General features: G+C 39.9%; 1 non-coding gene across 1 annotated transcript; it reads left to right on the forward strand.

Annotated features, from left to right (window-relative positions):
• Positions 1–2,086: 2,086 nt before the first annotated feature.
• On the forward strand, positions 2,087–2,184 carry LOC136337097 (Z30 small nucleolar RNA). Its single transcript, XR_010731807.1, has one exon. It is a non-coding gene; the product is annotated as a Z30 small nucleolar RNA (small nucleolar RNA).
• Positions 2,185–25,622: the final 23,438 nt, after the last annotated feature.

Consider the following 25,622-nt stretch of genomic DNA (forward strand, 5'->3'; position numbering starts at 1 on the left):
TAGGTTTTGGGTAAATGTTTCTATAGCATTTGAACTGTTGCTTATGTTCTATACTCATCACACAAAGAGATAATTTTACAGCAGCAAGAAAAAATGATTCTCACACACAAGGAAACCCCCACAGGGCTATTAGGGGATTTCTCAGAAGAAACTTTTCAGACCAGAAGGTAGTGGAATGACATAACCAAAGTGCTAACAAAAGAAAAAACCTACCAACCAAGAATACTTTACCCAGCACAGTTGTCCTTGTAAACAGAATCTAAGGTACAGTGGTACCTTGAGATACGAGTTTAATTAGTTCTGTAACCGAGCTCATAAGTCAGTCAATTCGTATATCAAATTTCTCCCATTTAAAATAACTGAAATAACTGAAATAGATTTAATCTATTCCAGCCCTGTGAAACATCCCCAAACCATCCTAAATTATGAAAAAAGACATGTTTTTAATTAAGAAACACACATGTATACTTTACCAATGCATAACAAAATATATGAAATAAAAGAAAAAAGTGTTACTTAGTACTGTATTCTTACCTTGGAGACAGACGAGTGTGGCTAATGGAGGTGAATGGCAGAGGAGGAGAGAAGGAGGAAGGGATGCAGGCACTGTAGACACATAAACTAAAACTGCACTTTCTTAACACTAAATGTAAACTAAAACTGCATTTTCCTTACTTTAAACAAAACTAAAACTGCACTTTCTTTACTTAAAATGAAACCACAAAAACTTAATTGTAAAAAAATGCACTTTCTTAACTTGAAACTTAACCTAAGCTTAACATTACGTATTTTTCATTTAATCATCACCTGTTTTTGCCTTTTTGGCTGCACTTTCGGCACTTTCACTTGCAGGACTTTTGAATAAAAATCTATCCAAAGAGGTTTGCTTTTGCCTGCCTTTTAAAATGTTACAGAAATGTGACAAATAAGTGTCATTAAAAGGTGCAGAGCCTGACCAGGTGGTGGCGCAGTGGATAGAGCGTCGGACTGGGATGCGGAAAATCCAGGTTAGAGATCCCGAGTTCACCAGCTTGAGCGTGGGCTCATCTGGTTTGAGCAAAAGCTCACCAGCTTGGACACAAGGTCGCTGGCTCGAGCAAGGGGTCACTCGGTCTGCTGAAGGCCCGCAGTCAAGGCACATATGAGAAAGCAATCAATGAACAACTAAGGTGTCGCAACAAAAAACTGATGATAGATGCTTCTCATCTCTCTCCATTCCTATCTGTCTCTATCTATCCCTCTCTCTGACACTCTCTCTGTCTCTGTAAAAAAAAAAAAAAGTGCTGAAGCACTACCAGTTGAAACTTTTTCTGGGTACTTCTTGAAATGAAACTTGAAAGCTTCTCCCACATTGCCAGCATGTCTTCAATTTCACTTGTAGAAATCACTTCCTCCGACTCTACCTCCTCCTCACTTCTAATCTCTTGCAGAAGCTCTGTATGTTGTATCATCTGTAGCTCCTTCAACTCCTCAGTTGAGAGTTCTTCCTCATATTTCTCCATGAGCTCGTTTACATCACCCTCATCTACCTCCAGACCCATCGACTTTCCGAGGAACACAATCTCCTCCAACGTTCTACCTTGGTCTCGGTCTCTGGTTTGAATTCTTCGAAGTCCCTGTCACAACAACATCAGGCCATAACTTTTTTCATGCCAAGTTCAAGGTTCTCCTTGTAACCTCTTGCCATGCCAAAGTCAATAATGCATAAACATATTGCGATGTTGTGGTGACCTTTCCAAAACTCTCGAAGGGTTAGAATTATATTCTCAGTCACCTCAAAGCAGCAGTGGAACAAGTGCTTTGTGTAAAGCTTTTTAAAGTTGGAAATGACCTGCTGATCCATAGGTTTCAAGATGGAAGTCGTGTTGGTTGGGAAGTAAAGGACTTTCACAAATTTGAACTCATCAAAAATGTCATCTTCAAGACCAGGTGGGTGGGCTGAATCCTTATCAAGGATTAGTAATGCTTTCATCGGGAGTTTATTTTCTTGAAGATATTTCTTCAATGCAGAACCAAAGACGAGATTTACCCATTCAATAAAAAACTGCCGCGTAACCCATGCTCTAGCATTGGCGCGCCACATAACCTGCAGTTTTTCTTTAAAAATCTTGTGAGTCTTTTACTGCCATTGCTTCAGTGTTGGCTTTGACCAGGGTATGATCACTTAATCTTCTCTCTGAGCTGAAGAAAAAAAAAATAAAAATAAAAAAAATAAAAATCTTGTGAGTCTTAAAGGCTCAAGGATTTTTGGAATGATCCACTAGCAGTGGCTTTAGTTTACAGTCACCGCTAGCATTTGCACACAATGCAAGGGTCAGACGGTCCTTCATAGGTCTATGGCCTGGCAGCTTCTTCTCCTCTGTGGTGATGAAAGTCCTCTGGGACATTTTTTTCCAAAACAATACTGTTTCATCACAGTTGAACACTTGTTGGGGGATGTAACCTTTCTTTGCGATAAGCGCAGCAAAACGTGTGATGTACTACTCCTCAGCTGCCTTAACGTCAGCACTCACAGCTTCACCATGCCTCACCACCCAGTGGATGCCAGATCTCTTCTTGATATTTTCAAACTACCCATGACTTGCCTTAAACGTATCTTCTGCTGCCTCTTTTGCGGTTCATGATTCTTTCTTCTTCAAGTCGCCATAAATAATACGTGCCTTTTCATATTACAGTCTCCATCACTGTATCTCCTGCCAGCTCTTTCTCTTTCACCCACACCAGCAGAAACTTCTCCATTTCTTCATGGATATTTGTCCTTAATTGGGACAGAATTGTAGTTTCATTCACTGGATTTGCACTTTTGATGGCATCCTTTTGTTTAAGGATGGTACAAATTGTAGATGTATTGCTAGTTCAATCACTTGTACACCACGCTCATGTTTTTCTATTATTTCTTGCTTTACTTCTATCGACATCAGTCTCTTCTTCTTCTCACCACTGCCCTTTACACTCACTTTCTTCGGCCCCGTGATAGTACACAAAAAAAGTTAGTAAAAAATGCAAAAATGATGCAAGAATGAGTACAGCGCACGAGATTCTACTTGATTCTGCAGGTAACATGTGAGAAAGAACGAGATGCTGGTGTTGTGCTGCCGATACTGGACCTTTGCGCCAACATGCCAACTATCAGCAGCTTCCCAAATCATGACTCATTTCTCAGAATTTCGCTCGGATCTCGAACAAAAATACGGACCGAGTCACAGCTCGTATCATAAAAAAAATTCGTACGTTGGTCTGCTCGTATCTCAAGGTACCACTACACTTCCCAAATAAACAAAAGCTAAGGGATTTCATCACCACTAGACCTGCCTTACAAGAATGCTGCAAGGAGTTCCTCAAGGAGACTAATTAGTAATATGAAAAGGTACAACACACTATTAAAGGTAAATATATAGTCAGATTCAGGATAATGAAACAGAATATGATAATTTGTTAACCACTTAACTTTAAAAATAACTATACTACAATGACTTATTAATGAATACACACTATAAAAAGATGTTAATTATGACATTAAAAACAAAACATAGGGGAGAGTAAAAGGGTAGAGTTTTTGTATATAATTGAAATTATTATTAGCTTAACATAGACTATTATAACTGAAAAATGTTTTATTTAAGTCTTATGGTAACCACAAGGCAAGTACCTACAATAGATACACAAAAGATAAAGAGTAGAGATTCAAAGCATATCACAATAGAAAATCATCAATTCACAAAAGAAGACATGAACAAAAGAAAGGAACAAGGTAACTACAATATGGTAAGAAAACAATAAATAATATGGCATTAGTAAGTCTTTGCCTATCAACAATTACTTTAAGTAAAAATGATTAAATTTTCCAATTAAAAGGACTAGAGGGTGGGGAAAATGAGATGTTCAATAGGTACAAAATTTTAATTATAAGTTTTAGTTATAAGATAGACACAGCATGGTGATTATAGTTAATAATGTTGTATTGTATACTCGAAAGTTGAAAATTGAGTGTATCTTAAGAATTCTTACCAGAAAAGGAGGGTAACTAAGGTGAGGTGATAAATGTATTAATTAACTCAATTGTGGTGATTATTTCACAATGTATATGCATATCAATACATCATGTTGCATACATTAAATATATACAATCTTATTTGTCAATTATACCTCAGTAAAAAAATAGACAAGCCATTATCAACCAATTAGAATGATTCCCATTCCAAGCAGAGGGGCTGGTTATTCCCAAAAAGTAATGAGAAGAGCCAATAGTGTTGATGAGCCCTCACCATGTACCTACAATTTTGCTAAGTCCTTGAGGTGAATTAGTTCATCCCTCTCTACCCGACTGTGACATGTTACTGTTATGATCTCTATTTTTTATATGAGCTAACTGAAGCTCCAAGATATGAAGTGACTTGCTCAGCCTCACGTAGCTAGTGCACAGAGGTGTCTACTGCACGTGGGGCAGTCTCATTCCACAGCCCCTGCTCTTAAACATGATACTACATTGGAAGTCACTAGAAATCTGTAAGATGTCATTCCAAGAACCTTTTCTACAACATGACCATCATGTAGGTCTCACAGGGAGAAATAGAAAAAGGCAGGAAAGGTCTACATTTTTATTCAGTTTTGAGAAAACTTGAAATGTTATGACAAAAATTTCCTAATTTTCTTCAAAACATTCATTCTTTTATGCAGCCATAGTCTCTTGATTAACTCTAGCTGTAGGGATATGTAGGAGATTAGATGTGAAAACTCTGATAGTACTCATACCTCTCAACTTTCTTCTACCTTAACTAGACTGGGGTAGTTGTTGTTCAAAATTAATTCAAGAAGGGCTACTTTTCAGGATTGGCAGCTTTTCGGTAATTTTAGAAAAGTAATTTCACACACACACACACACAAAAACCCTCTATGTGTGGGTTTCACATTACAAAACTACATGCAATCAGATATAGTCATAGAAACTCAGAGAGGAAGCAGGCATCAAAGGAAGATAAATATATTAAATCTCTTTCTCACAGACACACAGAACAATTTTCTTTTCAAATGCCAAAAGAAGTAATGTAATGATCTAGATAATACAGGTACCAAATTTTTGCTCTTGAAAAAAGAGATGGATGGAATATTCTTAGAAATCACCACAACGATCATATTCTCTCTATAATCCCTCCTCTTCATTTCCCTTTGCTCAAATGCTTTGCCATTTGAAATGGAAAGCATGAGTTGAGAGAAAGCCTATTCATCCCAGCCACCATGTGTGATGAAAAACACCCACGGAGGCCCGTGGCTATCCCCTACAGGGCTCATGGTAGCCAGAACCTTGGTTCAGCTTCCTAGTACATCAATTCTGCTTTCTTGGTGTGCTGCAGGTGGTCAAACTCTGGAAGATGGATCCATATTAACAAAATATGCTAGAGACTTAGAGATAAACTCAAAGGCCAATGTATTACTTTCTAGGAAAGAATGGTCTAGCGAATTACCTGTAACTGGTCCTTGGCTCAGGTACTCCTTCCTGAGAGGCTAGTCCACTTAGCATTAGAGGTTGCTTACTGAAAAGGGGAAAGAGTAACAAAGCACAGTGTTTCCAAACTCTTTACTCAGCCATAGAACTGTTTGTTCTAATGACAACTATGCCTGGAATGGCAGATATTAGACCTACATGCCTCCACTTTTCCTCTCACATCTGTATAGACTTCGTTAACTGATCTTAGCACTCCTCACCAAACTCAGAGCCAGTCTCAGAATCCTTCTTTGTTTTTTTTTTATTCATTTTAAAGAGGAGAGGGAGAGAGAGAGAGAGAGAGAGAGAGAGAGAGAGAGAGAGAGAGAGGAGAGACAGAGAGAGAGAAGGGGGGAGGAGCAGGAAGCATCAACTCCCATATGTGCCTTGACCAGGCAAGCCCAGGGTTTCGAACCGGCGACCTCAGCATTTCCAGGTTGACGCTTTATCCCACTGCTCCACCACAGGTCAGGCTCAGAATCCTTCTTAACATAGCACTGTATAAAACAGCTGACAAACCTGGGGTTCTATGGGGAAAATATATTATGGGGACTTCAAGGTCAACTTCAAGAACATTATCCACACTGATTTCTGTGCTGGGTAATATAGCATCCCTTTCTTCTCACCTAAATTCAGAATCAATTAAGAAATAAGATACAAGAGATGGGGAAACTGATCAAAATGCTATCTTCTAATAAAGATAAGCTTATAAGTGAGCTTTAAAATTGTGAGTAAAAGCTCTGTTCACACTTTGTCTCTGAATTAGTGTCCCATCTAGTCATAGGCAATACTGGAAAACCACAGACGTCTCCCATGGAAGATTCTGGCTCATTGAGCTTATAGCCCACCAGTAAAGCAGACCAGAATGCACCCTCACTGCAGACAGCAGATCTGACAACAGGAACCAAGAAGGGGCTGAGTCACACACATCAAGTTCCTTCTTCTGACTCATCCCTCAGATAAACCTCTCCTCTCCTAGTGAGTAAAGGGGACCGCCAAGGATTAGCAGTGGTTCTCCAGAGCAGTGGTCCTTACATACATTGCTGCAACCTTATATCCAATCTCAGAATAAGTAGGTCTGGGGTGGGGCCCAAACTTTTCATTTTTAGCAAGATCCTGGATGCTGCTGCTGCTGGGGCCTGGAGACCACACTTTGCGAACCACCGCTATAATGGAAACCCCTCTGTCTGAAATTTTCCTCCAATCGACCATGAACAGATCAGTGTTAGCTCATAAAACAATACATAATTGCCAGATCTGGCTTATAAAGGATTAGCTTGCTCAACACCAGATGAAACCAACTTTTAAGAGCTTCCATAACTATAGGTCTTCCCAGGGTCTTTATAAAGCTCATGTATACATAATTCTTTAGGGAAAACCTACAGTCTGCAGTATTTTCCAAACTCAGTTGACTATAGACTACTTTTTTAAATTTTTACTCTTTTTAGGGAAGGGGGAGCAGAGCACAGCCAAGGGGCTTATGTTCTTCCACCCTTTGGAAAATACTAGGTTGGTCTAGAACTTCCTTCAGTTGTTTTTCAGACTTGGATATGACCTGATCAACATAGCTGTTTCTCATGCTTCCTCGTTAATTCTTTCATGCAGTCAGCACAAATTGGTTTAATTCTCACTGTGTCCCAAACACTGAGATTGATGCTGGGATACCAAGATGAATGATCTGGACATCAGAGGCTCCCACTGTCAGGGGATGGAGTGGAATCATGTTAATGTAATGAGTACTATACCAGCACACCAGTCACACAAGTCACATGGGGAAAGAGAAGGAAGAGCTCCCTGCTAGACAACGAGGGGTGAAGAAGTACATGGAGAATCCAGACACTTCCTGGAGAACAGACACCTGAGCACAGCCACAAGGTAGTAGCAATTTAACCCATGTATTCCAGGCTGAGGGGCCAGATGCCCAGAACTTAATGGGAAGAGAGAACCCATGAGGTTAGAGCACACGTGCTATGTGAAGTGGTGAGCGATGTGGCTGGAAGGGTGAGCTTGGTCCAAACTGCTATGTGGCACCTCCACGTGTTTACAAGGCATCTTATAGTTGGTCATTTCTTTAGGGGGCTCCCCTCATCTTGTTTAGATGGTTTAGTTCCAGAAGATAACTTCTCCATTTCTGGTCAGCTGGCTCCAGATAGCTGTGAACTGAAGACACCCTCCTCTTCCTCCTGCTTTCCTTGGTGTCCAGAGGACAGGCAGGCAGGAATAACTGTCATGATCTTTGTGTTCCCTGCTGGTCACGAACTGGCTGGAAATGAGGATTCCTGCATTCAGTGTGTCACTTGGTGACAGTGCCCACGGGTGTGATGGACCAGAACACAAGGCGTACCCACTCCATTCCCAGCATCCCCTCCTTTGGTCTGTGCCATGTGGCGGCCAGACATTACACAGCAGCACCTGTGCATGGGAGAAAAGCATTATGGCTCATGCCTAGACACTGGCCAGATGTTGACACACAAGTCAACATCCTCAGTGGCTAGCTGAGGACAAAGGGAATAAAGACAGTGAGAAGAATTTTATAGAACCTGTGAGTTCCCCTCACAGCCTTGATTTCAAAGAGTATCTGATGCACATATTTTCACAGGGGTTTTTTTTCTTGTTTATTTTTCCAACTAGACTTGGAAATTCTATTTCACAGTACATTTTGCCCATTTTGATTCGCCAAACCAAATTTAGCAATTACATTTCACAGTCCATCACAGATGTAAACAGCTCTATTGAACTTCATGCAAAACAGCCAACTCTCTCAGGTCCAATTAATGCAGTTCTACTTCAGATTCCATTGGTCCCAGTGGACAGGCAGCTGAGTCTTTCTGTGTCAATTCCTGCATTATTTCTTGGATAAAAATGACATATCCCAAGGCTTGAATATGGCATCAATTTGAAAGTTAACCCAATACCAACTTTCACTTGTGAAATATCTGATAGATTTTTACCTCTTAGCATCAACTGGCCAAATGGATATCTTGATGGTTTGAAATCAACATCATTCTTTCTGTTTCATATTGTCCAGTCAGCACTTTAGGCATAGAGAAGGGAGGGGAAGTACCAAAAGGGACAAGATGAAGATCCTCACTTTAAATAAATGACACAGCTTTATTACTTCCCACGGTGAGCTCCGTAATAACCTTCAGAGGCTAGAGCTTTTAGGGATTCACATTGTGCATGTCATACATCATCTCCAAGGCCGTTTTGTCCTCTTAGATGATTGCAGAACAATGAATGTATTGATCAATCTCTTCCCTCTTTCCAAATCTGTGCAGCTGAAAATGAGAAAAGGCATCCTTTTAGTTAGGAGTGGATTTATGGTGATATCTCTCTTCAACCAAAGCAAGGTCAACACTACAAAGACCAGTGGTCACGTGGAGTGAGACGGTTATATGACTCCTTGATGGCTCTCAGAGGGCTTATGGTGGCCAGCTTCCCAAACTGGTGCATATCTCAGGCCACAGCTGGTGGTAGAAAGTTTATTAAGAGTCTGGATTTTTTATTTATAAGATTTCCATTACCTGTTTTAACTGAGTGTTAACTTGATAAATAACTTCACTGATAGTTAGGATGGTCTTTTTCTCACTTTTATGGACTGCTAAAAGTATTTGCAAGAGTCAAAATTTGAAAAATGTTTATTTTTCCTTCCTTCTTTTCTTTTTTTCTTTCCTTTCTTCCTTCCTTTCCTTTCTTCTTTCCCTTCCTTCCTTCCTTCCTTCCTTCCTTCCTTCCTTCCTTCTTTCCTTCATTCCTTCTTTTCTTTCCTTTTTGAATTATGGGGCCAGCTTTTAGGGTTCATTTTTTTTTCACTGGAAATGTTTAATGTATTTTAAAGTCCTTTAGCAGAAAGAGCAGAGGGCTAGCAATAACAGAATAGACCAACTCTTTCTTACTATACAAGTTCAATCCAATCTCCAACTCTGTCCCAAACTAGTTATATTAATTTAAGGATACCATTTAAACTCTTTGAAATTGGTTCCTTATTTGAAAAGTGAGCATAATAAAAATCTGCTCTATCTGCCTCATAAGGTTGTTGTGAGGATCTACTGAAATTGATCTACATGAATACTTTTTATAAAATGGTGGTTATAATTATAGCCAAGCATTAGCTATAAATTACTCCCTTTAGGTTCATTCCTGCTACTGGTTAATCTCATATTAATTTTATCTGATCACATATGTTCCCTTATTGGCCAATATTCTTAACAAATTGTTTTGTCCCTTCATTATCTCATCCATATTGTCAACTCTTGTCCCAAGGCTGTGAAATACCAGTTACTCAATTTGACCGCTAGAGGGCACAAAGCCTTTTTGTTTCCTTTTTCTCAAATCAAGGGAGTTAATTCTGTTGAGCCATTCATTAGACAGTAGGTAACTCTTATATTACCTACTGGAGCAATAAGTAAATATGCAAATATACAGAATTAAAAATAAACTGGTTCATGGTTTGGGTCTCTGAAAAATATCTCAGAGGAAAAGAGAAACTGTATCTTTTCTTAACTAATTAAAACTAAATTAAAAGAAATTTGTTTATCTATATATGATTATATATACATTTATTTCTTAATTCTGTCCACTGAGAAAACCTAGAAGCAATAACACCTCAATATCAACAAGCACACCTAGTGCCAGATCTTGGTTTCTAAATACCATGCTCCAATAAAATAAGGCAAGACTCCTTTGAGAAATAGCTGATCCCAGGGCTAAGAGCAGGGAAGAATACAAACTTAGAACATCTTATGGTATCATAGAGGATAGAAGCATTTCAAACAATTATGACTACATGTCTAAAGAATACCAGAGTCAACTTAAAGAAACTCCTAATTGCCAAACAAGGACCATTTGATCAATGAAAAAATATAATAATGGTAATGAAATAAAACAACTGATTGTGAATTTAACTGATATAATAAACAATTGAATAAATAAGTTAAGAGGGAAGAAGAAACAGCTCTTCTTACAGTGAAATTCCAGTTAATAAATAAAGAAGTACTAATAGAAATAGACAAACACCACAGTGATAGTTATTATTGGAAAGAACTATCAAGGATTACTAAAATTAGCTGGTGAAAGTTTGATAAGAAATAGGATATCTGCACAGTCTCAATATACCTCTTCATAAGTGACTTATTAATTATAAAGAGAAAAACTGGAGCTTTGAGATGAAGAAATCTGGATACCACTTTTACTAAATGATCAAAGGTAACATCCATTGTAAGACATATATCACCATTCTGTACCTCCCAAAATGATGCACTGAGGATCCAACATCACATCTGTGGTACTATTGCCAAACATACTTTACATAATCTCAGTCTAAATCCTGAAGAATCATAAGACTAATCCAAATTGAAGGACAGTGTGAAAAAATATTGGTAAGTATTCCTAAAAAGTGACATGAAAGAATGAGAAAATGTTACACATGAGAGGATATTAAAAAGATGTGACAACCAACAGAAATGTCAGATCCTGGATTAGACCAGAAAAATGACATTAGTGGGAAAACTGCTGAAATTCAAATGAAGTCTGTATACTATTTAATAGTTTTGATTAAACAGTAATTAATATCAACTAACGAAGATCAACTAGTGACTGATAGTAATTTCTTTGTTTTGATCATTATATTAAGGTTATATTTATATAATATGTTGATGTTAGAGGAAAAGCATAAGTGAACTTTTATTTCAAATGTAAATGTTTAAAAACTGAATTGAAATTAAGAATTAGAAAATATTTAAACAGCATTTACCTGATGCCGGGCACTTATGTTTTAAGTGCTTTACATCTATACTATCTCATTTAACTCTTGCCATACTATGTCAGAAAGTATCTCTAATTTTTAGATGAGAAAATTGAGGCAAGAAAAGGTTAAGTCCATTGCCCAAAATCACATATCTCAGAAGTGATGGATGCAGGATCTGGCCGTAAACATCTAGCTCTGGAAGTCCCTTGTTAATACAATATTGGGCTGGTCTTCATGTAAGCACCGTATACTTAGCTATTCAGCAAAGAAATATTTGCTGAGTGTTTGTGAAGTGAAAACTGGTGTGTTGAATCCATGGTCTGCAAAGATATACAGGACAAGTTCTCCTCAAGGAGCTTCTAGTCAGGAAATGAGACAGGGCATGATCACCAAAACATCAACAACCGTTTACTAAGCACCTATTATGCACTTTGTATATACAATATTTCATTTTTAATGGTAAAACTAAAAATGACTCTCAGAGAGACTTAATGACTTGTCAAGTTCACACAGTTAGTAAGAGGCAGAACCAAGATTTAAATGCAGGTCTGCACTTGTTTATTCAACAAATATTTATTGAGCACCACTGTGTGCCAGGTAGTGGGCGGGGGTGCAGGGTGGTGGGAATGCAACAGAGACAGAGACAGACAAAAGACCTGCCCTCAGAGACCCCAAATCTGTGTTCTCTCCACAACTTTGAATAATGTAGCTAGCATTTTACAGCTCCAATTTGATCCTTAACTTCTTAGTACTTAGTTCCTACCCATTCGCACGCCCGTTCTCACCGGCTTTCTAATATTGGGAATATCTGCAGGAAGCAGCAGACCCACAATTTATTCCTTAAAATACAGCTTGATGGCAGTCATGCAGCACTTAGAGCAAGGACTCCTGCTTATCAGAGCCACAAACGCGAGCCTATTCTGAGTCTTACCCTCTCACTGCTGTTTCCAATAACTGGCTTTTTCTCCAACTGCCTGCCTCACTCTTCCAATCCACTGCCTCTCATGACAATGTATGCACAGAGTCAAGATGACTTCCCTGAGTCTTGGGGCTTGGTCTTGGCCAGTCAGAAAGCAAGAGGAACAAAATCTGATCATCTGGATGAAGGTCTATTTTTACTGATTCCTTTCTGCTTTCTCCCCATCTGTGACAAATACTATTGATCCCTGAACATTAAGTTCCGTGAGCAAAAAAGTCACCAGCCTATTAACTTTTCTTGAGATTGCTTATGCTAAAACCTCTGAACATGAATGGGTGCAACTCTTGGAATATTTCTTGATATATAATTACTTTACCTTACAACAGAGACCACATTATCTATAGGTGCTACTTGGCAATGAAGGTAACAACCAGTCAGAAAAGTGAGGGAGCCTGGCCGTCCTCCACCCTGGAGATCTCACTATCTCTTGTTTCTTTAGCTCCTCTACATTCCATATGCTGACACAGGTTGCCTTGCATGTGCAGTACAGTCAGTTCTGGGGATCTGTTTTGGCTGATCTGTACCTTTGCCACAGTGATTGTTAAGCAACTGTCACTCTGGGTTTATCAAATAGAATACAGTGGTGGCATTATACCAGGGGTCAGGAACGTTTTTTGCTGAGAGAGCCATGAACGCCACATATTTTAAAATGTAATTCCGTGAGAGCCATACAATTACCCGTGTGCGTTACGCATTATCCAATAAAAATTTGTTGTTGTCCTGGAGGACAGCTGTGATTAGCTCCAGCCACCCGCAACCATGAACATGAGCGGTAGGAAATGAATGGATTGTAATACATGAGATTGTTTTATATTTTTAATGTTATTTTTTTTATTAAAGATTTGTCTGCGAACCAGATGCAGCCATCAAAAGAGCCACATCTGGCCCGCGAGCCATAGGTTCCCGACCCCTGCATTATACCAAAGAGATACTGCATTAATACTGAAGCTGTCTCTCCAATCTGGTAATATTAGTGGATTGATGTTATATGCTTCACAAGTGCTCCCAGAAGTAAGAGTGAGAAGCAGAATTACCAATTACACAGAATCACCTGTCTCTAGCTGGCCCTGAAATAATCTCTACAAGTGAGACAACCTTGAAATGTACTCTTAAATCATGTGTAAATCTTGAACCATCGAACACTTTGTCTAATGTTATTTTTATTGGGATACCAGAATTGAGTACTTTTGAAGTATAATTAGAAATTCCCATTTGATGAAATCTGTTTAGAAATGTATGACTGTTCAATTAACCTAACACTTTGGAAGGTCAAGATGGCATGAGCTTGTTATAAATTGAGCCAGAATATTACTTGAGTTCAGTCTCTTGAAATTCTGTATTTCTTTTCCTAGAAACCACATTTGTTAAACGAGTAGTTCCTACAAGCTTAAGATGGGGGGAGATCCAAACTTCTTATGATTCCCAAATAGCTAGCTATAAGAAATGCAGTTCCCTCCTGTTATAAAAATCTTGGACTGGATCCAAGTTTCCTAGTCTAATTTCTTTTTGTAATTAGCAATGGTTGTTGAGTTTTACCAAATGCCTTTCTGCATTTCTTGAAAGCATAAGTTGCAGCTACTTTATTGGTGTAATAGAGACTTGCTAATGTTGGTTGAATCATCCTTATTTTTCCGGGTAAAACCTATTTGGTTATGATGTATTATTTTTTAATACTCTATTTGGTTGAATTTGTTCAAAATTTACTTTAAATTCTTAGAAATAGTTCATATGTGATGTTGCTTATATGATCTATTTTGTTTGATATTTATTTTGATATTATGATAGTGGCACAATATGAGTTGGAAACTGTGCGTGTGTGTGTGTGTGTGTGTGTGTGTGTGTGTTTTAATGCTATGGAACAGTTAAATGATCTGGCAATTAAATAGTCTTTAACAGTTTTAACAAACCATTCTTATGGCTAAGTCTGTGAACACTGATGGGAGTAGATTTAACACTATTTCAATATCTTTTTTCTTGTAGAAAATCATTTATTTAATCCAGCCTTTAAATAGTTGAGTAAAAATTTACTTAATTATTACATTTTCTTCTTTCTTCTTCCCTCCTTCCATCCCTCCTTCCTTCCCTCTTTCTTTCTTTCTTTCTTTCTTTCTTCCTTTCTTTTGTGTTGGGAGGGAAGATACTGAGGCAGTCTGCCACATGCACCCCAATCAGGACCCAGCTGGCAACCTCATCTGGGGCTGATGCTCAAGTACCAAAGCTCTTTTTAGTGCCTGAGGCTGACATGCTCAGACCAACTCAGCTATCTTCAGTGCCTGAGGCCTTGCTTGAACCAATCAAACCACTGGCTATAGGAGAGGAAGAGGAAGAAAAGGGTAAGAGGGAGAGAGGGAGAAGCAGATGGTTGCTTCTCCTGTGTGCCCTGATTAGGAATCAAACCTGGGACATCCATATGCCGGGCTGACACTTTATCCACTGAGCCACTGGCCAGGGCCAATTATTACATTCTTAAAACAATTCCCTTCACAGTCTCACACTAACGCTCAGCATTATGGCTTTGTCACTGTTGAAGTTCTTTAACACTTTCCAGAAGGATGCTTATCCTGGCTTATTCAAATATCTAGCTTGGTTTGCATTTTCTATAATCTCCTGTTTAATTTCCATTTTATATTTTATTTAACTCCATAGTTATGTAGATTTTAAAATCCAAGTACATTTCTCTTTTTCTTCATTCTTTTGATAATCTCTAGTTTTACTGCATTTTGGTCAACATGACCATATATTTTGTGTTTTTTGTACTCTTGACTCTGAGCCTTTTAAATATCTTTTTTCTTAGTTTTTCTCTCTCTTTTTATTCTTTTATTCTCTATTTTTCTTTAAAATTTTTATCTTCATTCTAAAAATGTTTAGGGTTTTCTTTTTAATCCTTGGAGTTGTGGCATCATCATCTTAGAATTTTTATTTTCTGTTCCAGTAGACATTTTTTACTTTATTTTTCAAATTATTAACTCTTTCTTCAGCCACATCTATATTAGGTGTTTGGGGTTAATTCTACTTAATTTAGTTTGGGTAACATTTTAAAATTTCTGAGTAATTCGATGATTTCTCTCTGTTTTATGGCTACAGTGCCTTCTGAGAAATATTCTGAATATAATTGCTATAGTTCTCTTTCAGTTCTGTTCTCCTTGATCTACCCTGCTTGTGTCTTATTGCTAGTTTGGCTGCCATCATCATCTTCTTCTTCCCAAAACACATAAATTCCAGCTGAAAAACATTGAGCATTTCCTAAAGTTTTGTTAGAAAACAAACCCGAGTTTTCTAAAAATCACTTACAAACATCCCCTAACTTTCTTTTTCTCTAGCAGATGCCCTTTCTGCGCACCCTATCTAGACACGTACACAGAATACACAGATACACACTTCTCAAGTTGCCCTGGACTCAATTTTTTTGTTTGGGTTTATTTCTCTGCTTCAGTATCCAACGAAGAACCAGACTTTTTCTCCATGCTGAGCATACACACAAATGTTTTTGTTTAAAAAACTGTTTTCTCCAATGGCCCAGGCAACCACTCTAAATAATAAGATCATGGGAGGAGTGATAGAGTGAAGACGGGGCATGAGGACTTTGTTACCGACAGCCTCTGTCTTCCTGATCATACCACCTCTGTTGCTAATTTGTGTGACTGTTGATGTTTCATTTGGTATTTGGCTAGGCTTAGGAAAAAGTCAACATTACCTGTAAAAGAACTTTCTCCTTCAACAGTCTTGGATATTGTTTTTCGTTGTTGTTGTATTTTCTTTCCCTTGCCATTAACAGTATTCCATCCCCATCATTGCCTAGAAATTTAATCTCTGGTGACCCTCATCTCTTTCCTCTAGAACTATTTATACCTTTTCCCCCTGTGATTTCAAAAGGATTTTAAAAAAGAAGTGGTTTTGAACTCAATCTATCATCTTGAACTTGAAGTCTGAGTCCAAGTTTCTATGTCAGCTCACCTCAACTAGTTTTACTTCTTTTTCTTTTCTTTCTAACCCACTCAAATCATTCTGTCATTCAAAGAATTTTGCCGTTACCTTTCCTTCTCCTTTATTACCAGTCTAGAGTATTACTAAGAAAATAGGTTCTCGCCTGTGCCAGCCATTCCTTTGACATGTTGATCTTCATAAAACCATAGTTGGCTCATTCTGCAAACACTTTCTGAAGACCTAGGTGACGAGCACTTTGCTTAGTTCTAAGAGATAGCTATGACCAACAGTTCATCTGTTAATAAATAACAAGAAAACCTGGCATAACAAACCATATTTATTTCTTGAAAAACATTATAGACACCTAAAGCATTTTTCAAGGTAAAAGCCTGTGTCACATAGAAATGTCATACCTGCAGCAAAATGAGAAGCTGTCACAGATGCCTGGGTAGAAATTATTATGAAAATATAAAAAAATAAAAAACTGGGGTAGATTGCTAGACAAAAATAAAATTTCTCCCCTTGGACAAAGAAAATATATCAAGGACAGCTACCTCAACCTTGGGAATAGTCCTGAAGACAAAACCTGAGCTTGATCAGGTAGGACTCATTGCTTATTTTGGATCCTAATTCATTACTCAGAACAAAAGAGTTACTAGTTGCAGTGGCTTAACATGTGGGAAGTTGTTCTGAAGTTCTTAGACAGAGGAGTCTAAAACCTTGGGACCCTTTGCAGGTTAGGAGATTTGTCATTTCTTGGCAGAATTGCCCTTGTCATTTGGTCAGAGGGCAGCAGTCTCTTGGAGAAAGGTCACGTTTGGTAGAACATCTTTGGTAAGAGTAAGGAGGGGGCAGTGAGGACAGCTGTGAGGCAACCCAAGGAGGAGAAAACCTTTTAAACCACAGAGCATCCTATTTAACATTTCAAAGGCTTTCATCCTGACAGCAATATCCTTCAGACTTGGAGTGGAAAAAGAGTTGAGCACTCCAGGGTTCAAACTTTTTGCAAATTTAGAATTGATGTCAACAAAAGGGATTTTCTGTCATCTATTATTTAAATTTATTTGACCCACCCTTCTCTATCTCTTAAAGCTGTGGTTGGGATGACCTTCTTGTTATTTGCTAAAACCTTAATTATTTTACATGTACCTTGGCAAAGAAAGGCAAGGAAATGGAAAGACTAACAATACTTGGCCTGAAAATAGAACAGAAAATGTGGACTATGTTCACTGGTTTATTGGACAATATCTGCTTTGTTGACATGCAATCAAACTTGTAACTAATCTTTAAGCAATGCAATTCTAGGCACACAGGATGAGTCATGGTGACTTCAATAAAATCACATTAGGCTCCCTACATGACATAAGGAAGAATGCTGTTGTGACTTGGATAAAATCAATATGGCCTCCATGTCATTTGTACACATGCAAAACCAGAACAGCTGTAATACCAGAAATCAGGGCACAAGATAACGACCCTAAATGAAATGGAAGACCTAACCCTGAAAAGAGATGCTGCTCTGAAGGAAACAATGGGGAGAGGCTGGTTGTGCAGATGAAGCAGTCCCGGCATTACTCCTTTATCCGCCTTCCAGCTGGGGAAGGGTTGAACATGGGAAGCTTCCTCTGCTTAAAGGTGATGGAAAATTATCAACTTTCCTAAAGAAGCCAACTTTTTTTTTCAAGTTTCCAATACATGTTCTTAATAAAATTCCGGCATTTTTAATATAAAATGATTTAAAATCTTTAAAATCTTTGGTATTTTGAGTTGCCCGAGAGTGGGGAGTAGGAGGGATTGAACCCTGACACAAAGAGTAAGAAGTAATTGACACTCCAATCCCACTTCACTTCAGAAAGGCACTGAAAGTGTATGGTGACTTTGGTATTCTAACAACCAGTGACTTAAAATCCATCTTGGCTTCCATGATTGCAGTTCACTCGGTCACGATTCATTGAGCAACTACTCTGTGCTAGGTACTGTGCTCGATGCAAGGTCTGCAGTGATGGCCCAGACAGGCCAGGTCTCTGCCTTTTGCTTCTATTCACAAATGCAACTTCTTTATCATCAGCTTTCATTGTTTTAGAATAGACGCAGGAAAGAGACCCCTGCCCACGCTCATTACTTTGAGGGACCTGGCACTGGCTCCCCTCCAGCCTTGCTCCTGCTCACAGGTCAAGGAGCTCACAACCCTCATCTAGGCATCATTCCAAAGGTAACCCAGAATCCTCTGCTCAAATGATGAAACCCTGGGTCCACAGTGGCTACAAAGCAGCTATGTGCTGGGCGTGTAGACAGAGTGTGAACTGTGGCTTAGACTATCTGCGTGTGCATTTAAGATCTCCTGGGCTGGGGGATAAGAAGTGAAGGTGAGCGGGCGTCCATCTAGGGTCCACTCCTCCCAGTACCACCTTGTTCCCGCAAAGAACTCCAAAAGGCTGAGAACTGTGAATCCAGCCTGGCCTTCCATATCAATATGAAGATAGATTTGTCAAGTTAGGGTAGAATATATTTTATTTATCAGTATTTTAGTTTGATTTATAACTTTTAAATATTTAGACACACGGTATGCAAGCCCTGAGGATATGAAAGGAGGGTTAGACCTCGCCTCAGTGAGAGGTGAAGCTGAGGGGCGACATCACCCTCTTCTCACCCCTGGAGTTTTCCCCATGCCCCATCCAAGTGCCACTGTGGATTGGATATACTTCAAAGAATGCTTGCTCTCTACACAGCACAAGCCCCATCCTGGGTATTTGCAGAGCATTAACTTCAGAATTCAACCACAGACTTCCCATGTCAGGTAGAGTCAGCTGGCTACATTTTGCAGTCTATTTCTTTACATGCTCCAGGTCAAAGTTCAGTGGCATCCGTCTATGCCAGAGCAAAGCATTCCCTGCCCACCCATTGCTAAGCAGTGCATTAAATATTGCTGTACCTAATGAAGCTGCTATGTTTCTTTTCCATTAGACACATTATACTTAGAGTCATGGCTCCAGGAAGGAACAGCACAAGGGGCCTGAGGCACATGGGCATACTTTCTCCCAGTGCTATGGGCTTCGGCCCCATCCCTAGATAGGAATCTTGGCCACTTGCTAGCCATGTAACATTGGGCAAGTTACTTAGCCCTTACTGAGTCTCTGTTTTCTATGTGAAAATGGGAAAAGAGAGATTGAATAGGAAGGTGTATAATGCAGAAATCAAGAGAGTGGTTCGTGGCAGTCAACAGATAGACTGGCCTTTAAAGACTATCATCCCACCTCCAATGTGTGTCCTCATACTTAATTGCTCTCCCTACTGAGCTACCACCCAATGCAGCAGGCCCTCCCCCCCATGCTCCCCTACACACATCCCTGTGGGAATGGCAGTATTGTGTTCCTAGGGCTCCTGGCAATGTCAGAGGTCTCAGCCCGCCGCACCAGCAAGCATCCTGATCCCATTTGCTCATCAGGCCTCCACATCTGGGTGAAAGCCCACTTGAAGAGAAAAGTGCTGCATTGTTGACTGTCTGCTATAACTGGAACAATGAGCACAAACATGGGTAAAACAGAGAACTTTCCCTGAAACTCCCACCCCAACAAAGAGATGGAGACAGGTGTGAGTGAGCCGCACTGCCCAGGAGTGCAGACCACGGGCTTTGGAATCAGGCTGGCTGGGCCTTGGCTCTGCCACTTGCTTGGTGCCTGCACTTGGGCAACTTACTGTCTCTGGACATTAATTTCGTCCTCTGTAAAATGGGGCAAAATCAAAGGAGATTTAAATGATGTCAGTTAATCCCTTACTTCAGTTTCTGACAGTTAGTGAGTCCTTAAAGATGGCTGTTTTTATTACAATAATATTATTGATAACTACAATCACACTACACATGTGGTAAGTGTATGACCTAATTAACGAGGCTTAATTCTGTGTAGGGAGAGCAAGAGGGAGAAGGGGCTAAGAAAAATGTCAGAAAGGATGTGGTCCTTGATCTGGGCCTAGAAGGACGAGGAAATGTTTGCCAGGTGGCAAGGGAGAAGGTAAAGGCCTCACAGGCAGAGGAGGCCCAACGCTGAGGCAACAGACATGATTTCAACCAGTGCAGTGCTGCCCCGAGTCTGGTAGCTGAAGCTGGAGGGCAGAGAGGCAGGTATGGAAGGACCCGAGGGCTTGCAGTGCCATGCTACGAAGATAGCAGGATAAATCCCCCTGTAATGTGATGCTTGCTACTCTTTGCTGGAATAGAGGCCAGCAATGACACAGACTGAGAGAAGGCCAAGGTTTCATATGCTAAACACAAACACTGAGGCAGATGCAGAAAGTACTTTGTCATAACCAATATTAATGTTGCCTGTTGGCCCACACGGGAATAACCCCTAGAAAAACAAACCATCTTTAGAGCTCAGTTAGGGCTTCATAGAAGCCAAGGAATTCAACAATTAACCCTGACTCAAAGGACCCACTTGTTTGTGAGAAAATACATCTCTAAATTCTTAACTTAAAAAAAAAAAATTTAAAGGCCTCAATGGATTATCAAGAGATTCAGCGTGTGTAAGCACAAATGTGTAATGTGAAAGTGCTTTTCAAAAAAATAAAAATAAAGTTGGGAGAATTTCCCCAAAAAGGTTTTTGGTAGAGAGAGGTTGGATTTTTTTTTCCCCCTCTCCTTCTTCTTTTTCTATTTTGCAGCTGCAGCAGAATAAGTTTAAAAAAAAAAAAAAAAGACACTCTGGCCAGCCAACTTCCTTTCCAAACATTTGGTCCTGAGTAGCTCCTGCAAAAAATCATCAAGTGTAATGGACGTGTAGGAATGTGGCAATCCATTTGCTTTATTTCTTCAAAATTGTGGCTGATTGCAGGTTTTGAGGAGGGGATGCGTGGGAGAAGTTGGCTGCTCTATTTTGTTGGGTCCTGTTTGGTCTAGGAATACATTTCCAGGACGTCCTACCTTTCTTGGCTGAGCAGTTCATTCAGGCCCTTCCTCTTACCCTGAAGTTTTGAGGGTGGGTGGAATTACCCGAGTCTTATTTCTGCTCTTTTGTGACAACAACAATAACATGTCATGGGCAGCAGGCCAGGAGATCTTCACCTAGAACAAGAACACATATTAGCCAGTAATGATCCTGGAATCACCATCATTTTTAAATCAGCTTTTATGATTGATTCAGAAATTAACCAGTAGTGTGCTGATACTCTGTAACATACAGATAAAAAAAGGAACGACATGAGATTTTTATGTATTGACATGAAAGGATGTGTCAGGTACATGCGAAAACAAGTGCTGAAAAATATGTATAAGGTGATCCTGGTTTCTAATTCACAAAGGAAACAACAAAACGCTGTCCATGTGCAGGGAGGCAGGAAGATGTCTGGAATGATGTCTAGTGTATTATGTACCATCCTATCCACTGTGGTTATTTTTCTAGAGAGTAAATAAGAAATAGAAGGAAGGAAAGAGGAGATCTGCTGTTCCATCTTTTTACACTAAGAAGTATGTATTCTTTTGTAGGTAAACAAACAAAAAAGACAGAACTAGAATGGAGCAAAAAATTGTTAAAATAGATCTCATGGTATTTGTCTCAGTTTGGGGGATTCTTTGTGAAATATCTGTCAGTACCAAACATACAGCTCAGGGTATTATCCTCCATCATTGCCAGGGGCAGCACACAGGGGTAGTTCAATGGCCGCCTCGTGACCAAGTTGAAAGAGACCTGAAGTATTTCGGACTGTTCTTCTCAGTTCTTTTCACGCTTTTGTTGGGATTGTTTTTCTGAGCCAATGACCTCTTGAGCATTTTTGGTGGATCTACCTGCTCACAGGGCCAGGTGCTTCAAGGCCTAGAAGTACACACAGAAATTACCCTGTTCTTCCCAGGGTGCTACACAGCCCAGCATTGGAGGTGGGCACTGGGCTGGAGAGTTGCAGTTAGTTCGTCTCTATGAGTCTCTAGGACCTAGACACCAGTCCCGAAATAGCTCATAAATCTGATATTATTCAATTTCATGACATCACCCAGGTGCTCAGAACAGTGAGCTGAAGGCATTTTGTTTCTTTGTTTACAGCCTACTCTTGCTAATTAAAACAGCCAGCAAACGGATGTAGTGGAAATATACAGAGGAAAATGAAATTGAGCTACCAGGTTTTGAAAAGGAAGATATTGGAGCTTCCTTGGGGGTTCAGATACGGTATCACAAAGAATGAACTAGCTGAGCCATATGCCAGGTTTGTGTCATTCCTTCTGGAACAGAGATGCTGAGAGGCCGAGCTTAGGCTCCATGTTCACCCTATGACTAAGGAAAGCATAACTCCTCAAAGGAAAATCAAGGTGCTCCCCTCAGATGGAAAAGGAAGTGGAGGTTGGACAGGCACAAATAACAGATGTCTGCTACAGGGACACATGGTGTCAGTTAAAGACGCATTCCCCTGTAATGGGAAGAAGGAATTCCTGAGACTCATCACCCCACCCCCCACGCTAGTTTTCTTCTTACCACCTGGACTATCAGCTTCTTCCGATAACGCATCCTTTGGGATTTGATGCAATGGTTAGGGTAACCCCTTGGAAATAACGACATCATTTTCCTTTAATCAATAGTATTTTACTCCAGGGTTTCTCAACAGTGCACTATTAACATTTTTCCCTGGATACTTCTTTGCTGTGGGGGCTTTGTTGCTGTGGGACAGTGGTGGTAGGACCAGCTCCCACCCACTGCATGCCAGTAGCACTGCCCTCCCAACCCCAGGATTGACACTCAGAAATACCTCTGGGCATTGTCAAATGTCCCCTGGTGACAAAATTGGCTCCAGTTGAAAATTATTGTTCCAGCAAAGTAAAGGTACTGTCACACATTGCCAGGCCTGAGGACTTCAAGGTCTTGCTAGGTGCTGTAATGACAGCCTCGAACTTGTGATGTTTTGTGCTTCTAGATCCTCCTCGTTCCTAGGTATTGGCATGCCCAGTCTAAGCTCAGAGTGTCTGTCTGCTAGAGCACTTAGCCATCCTATAACAAGAAGTTCACCTCCGTGGAAGGGCTGGTGGTCCCTCAATAGCTTGTAGCTATGTTCTCATGGATGAAAAATCAGAACCCCTGAGATCGTCCTTGAACACAAGAGAAAAGGAATGACATATTACAATTCAAGGACATCAGAGAAATAAAAGTATTGACACATTTATAGTGTTTGTTTTTTTAGAGTCAGAATTTGTTGCAAGAAGCATTTTGAAATCCTGTATCAGGCTTGCTGCTCTTGTTTGAAGTGGTAGATGAACTGTTGAAAAACTACTCGTCCCCGGAGCCAAGTCAAATTTTTTTGCTTCCATCAAAATAATGAATCATGTTCGTATTGAAAAGTACCTGGCACTTGGGCCTCAGCCAACATTTCAAGTTTATAGGGCAAAACCAAAACGGAGCATTTGATGGCTGGGTACCACCTCTGTTTACACCCAGCCATTATCAACAAATTGTCCTAACCAGGTGTGAACTAGAAAACCCTGCTTCCCTCCTCCCTTGCATGAGCATTTTTTGACACATTGAATAAATACAGATGAGACTTTATCTTATCAAGGAGGAGGAGTTAGATCAGGGCCAGGCTAAGTGTCATCTAACTAGCTTAGACACATCTTGCCAGCATGGAACTTTACCCCTGTGGGCTGCCATGGGTCCCTTTTCATAGGCTCACCTCCTCCAAAGGTTTGATAAGACTAGTTGAAAGGAGAACTAAGTCCTCTAATTCCCCCAAAGGATGTTTTTAGTTAGATTTTTGTTTTACCCTTACTACATCATTTCCGTATGGTCCGAAATAGACAAAAGGAATTTGCTTAGGGTGGAAAACACTTAGATCTTACTTGCCTGAAGCATGGCTTTCTAAGGTATCACCAGGCATTGGGACGTTATTAGCACTGCTTTGGGGGAGGGCAGTGTTGAGAGTTGCAAGGACATTGGACATAGCTTATAAGTTGATTGACAGCCTTAAGCTTCCAAAGTAAATTTCTAAAACCCCAGTAATTTCTTTGCAGACATGTGAAACTTCAGAATTCCAAAGGGAAAAGAAAGTTTTATTTTTTAAATAAACGTTTAAGTTTGAAAATAAAACCAGACAAGCCATTCAGAAAGAACTGTTCAAAATTGAATTTCAAAGTGTGTCTTTGTGTCTGGAGGCCCTGGTCCATACTGCCAGCGCAGCCCTGATTCTGGTCCTCCCTTGCCCTGTTGAAATGATTCAGGGCTGGTCCCTGCCCATTTATCGCTCTTACCTTCTCTGATCTACTTTATACGCCGCTGCGGGTGTCTTCTCCCCAAAGCCTACACCAGATAACGCCACTCTTCTATTCAAAACCGCCATCCTCACCACTGCATACAAACCACAGCCCAAACGGCTAGCTATGGCATCCAAGGAGCTCTACGATCTAGATGTATTAGTCTTGTTTTGTTCTACCTTCTGCCTTATGTTCGAGACAAATAAGATTCATCGACTTTTCTCTAAACTAGAAATCTACTTTTCTACTTCTATGCCTTTGCCAGGGCCAGCTTCCTGGGGTGTGACATGTGCAGTCACACCAGATTCCTTGCTCAAAAGGACCTGGAGCTTGGTTTAATAATCTACGGTTGCTGTGTTTAAATTCTCAAATATATTTTTTGAATTATGTTTATTGTGCACACTGCAGAGGAGATACATTGATTTCCTAACACTTGCATATAGGATTTTTGGTGTCCCCCCCCCCCAACCCCCGAGCACAGAATTCTGATGGCCTTACTGGGAGTGGGAGTGGGAGTCCAGAGGGAGCCAAAACCGATTCACAGTAAGCGTGTTGCCTCTACGACTTCTTTAAGTGGGTATCCCAATAGCCCTAACAGGTCATGCTTTTTATTTGAACCAGACTTGCTTCAAATACCAAAAGAAGATAATCGTGTTCTAAGAAACACAAATGATTGAGGAATTCTGTCATGTTCTTTCTTGTTTATGTTATTTCCCTGGATGAGCCAACTGCTTATGCTGCAGATGATGACATAGAAGAAAAGGAAAAGTTAGGGTAACCCATCGTTCTTTCTCCTTCTGGTCCTTCCGACTTATCAGTAAGCTGAAGTGGAAAGTGTTGGCGGAATGAGTGATTATCAAGAAGTGAAATAAAAACGGCTGAGGAAGTTTTGTACAGTGTTTCCATTGTTTTGGTAAGAGTAGAATGCATATGTGCAAGCCATGAAATAAAAATTCTATAATTTCCATGCACCTACATTCAAGTGAATGCTTTCACAAATTGCATTTAAAACTGGCATTGCACAACAGAAAAATTAACCATAAAATTCATGCTAATTATTTTAAGTTGTGGTTTCCTTAACTTAGGACAACCCTAAAAAGCAAATAAAAAAACAGCATGCCAAGTTGAGAGAGAAACTGCATAAGAAAGGAAGAAATTTTATATTTTTTACCTTCAATGGCATTTTTTCTACTTGCTTTTTCGCTAAGAGGCCCTGCACTTTCGTTTTGCACTGGACCCGGCAAACTATGTAGCCACCTTGGCTTTTGTG

The sequence above is a fragment of the Saccopteryx bilineata genome, chromosome 4 (assembly GCF_036850765.1).
Source record: "Saccopteryx bilineata isolate mSacBil1 chromosome 4, mSacBil1_pri_phased_curated, whole genome shotgun sequence".
Classification (NCBI taxonomy): Eukaryota; Metazoa; Chordata; class Mammalia; order Chiroptera; family Emballonuridae; genus Saccopteryx; species Saccopteryx bilineata.